The sequence below is a fragment of the Solanum stenotomum genome, chromosome 4, assembly GCF_019186545.1.
Source record: "Solanum stenotomum isolate F172 chromosome 4, ASM1918654v1, whole genome shotgun sequence".
Classification (NCBI taxonomy): Eukaryota; Viridiplantae; Streptophyta; class Magnoliopsida; order Solanales; family Solanaceae; genus Solanum; species Solanum stenotomum.
The window spans coordinates 33,373,450-33,375,248 of NC_064285.1; positions in this window are offsets into that span (position 1 = coordinate 33,373,450).

A 1,799-nucleotide genomic window follows, 5' to 3' on the forward strand; every position below is an offset into this window, starting at 1 on the left:
AAGATTTTTAGCAGAATCACGATAATTCTTGATATATTACTTGATGCCGACTAATTTTTTTGAAAGATATAGAAAAATTTAAAGTACAGTATTTAGTGACTACAATAATATCTGAAAGAAATTTCGTTATGGCTTATGTGTTTCACACCTGATGAGAGCGTTGAGGTGCCCAAGGACCACCTAACCAAGACAATATTACTGATACTAGGTGCTTGTTTTAATATCTATTTCTTTCGAATAAGCAAAGAGATTACATGGTATCATAATTTTCAAGGTCTTTTCAAGGTTGTCCTCTAAAATTGTGATATATTTTTTAGACTAAAATTTAGATAGTGGTATTAATTTGTTTTTGAGATTCAACCCATCAAATTTTAGTTTAGGAGATTTATTCATAATTTTGGTGTTGATTGTAGATTGATTTGATCCATCAATGCAAAGAGAGGAACTAATAGATCTAATGGAATTTGATAAGTTCTTCCCTGATGGAAGATTCCCAATGCCATATGCTTAGCTAACACTCATAGATCTTGGAACTCTGCTCCTAGAAGAGTTATTTCACACTTAGTTAGAAGTGATGATAGAAGTTCACTTGCAAGTCGCTAGAGGTGCACTCTGTGAGGGTTGGATGATGGTAACAACTAAGATGGCGCTCTCTCTGGAGATTCGGAAAACGACTGTCATCTCTCCCATTCTATAACTCCATGGAACTCTATGGCAGCTGCTTCCAAAAGAGTCATTGCAGATGATTTAGAGTGTGACCTTTCCACTTCTTTGTTTATTTGGTCTTCTGTTTCTTATTACTATATTTATTTTCTTGACCAGATTATGGGCCAGATCTTTGTAGAAACATTTATTTTAGTTTATAATAAAAAGGGTCTATGACCCGACTTCAACTAAAAAAAATGTTGACAACTTTCAACTAGAGAAATCAGATCATTCCTGGACTCCAGGATCAACATTACAATTTGTGGGCTTTTGAGAATTTATTTCAGAATTCATACCTGCCTATAAGTGTTGTGAATTTTGGTCCTTAGAATCCTTAGGACTCTGAGGTGATCTAGGACTGTAAACATTATTACTATTTCCTTGATCTGTGTTGTACTATTGTGTGTGTTGTATCTGTTGATTCTGATGGTCTAAATTAATTTTGTAGGATAAATTGTTTCCTTATGACATCCATTTTGGGCCATTGAAAAATTTACCAATGAGGGTAAATTTTCACCTTTCAGCTAAATATACGATGAAATCCTCTTTTCTGACACAATAACAGGGTAGCCCTTATTGATAGTAATCTTTAGAAGACTGATGTCTATAGGAATAATTTTTTGGGCTTCTTGGGCTCTTAGTTTAGTAACCATAGAGTGAGGGATATTAGGAAGGGGAGGTTTTGGGATCACAACTGGTTTTTGTTTAGTTTGAGTGGGCTATTTTTATGCTGGATCAGTGGTCGCATTGTTGTTTTTTGTGCTCTCTTTTACAAGTATGATATTGTTAGGTCTGAAGGTTTTGAAATTGCTAGAAATTTTAGGAGGAGTGTTGTTAGGGACATAAGGTTTACGAGTGGAGTTATTAGGCTCATTGGTATAATTTTGTTTGGTGTTGCCATTCCTATTAGGACCTTGCTGATGTTGTTCTATGACCATCTCTTTACCCTTACCACCATCAATACCATGATCACCCTCTTTATTATTTAACATATTAGTAGGACCATAATTATCAACATTCTTAATTGATTGACTATTAGAGGACTAAGTATTAGGACACTCACCTGTAGGATTCTCACATCGAATATGAGTGCG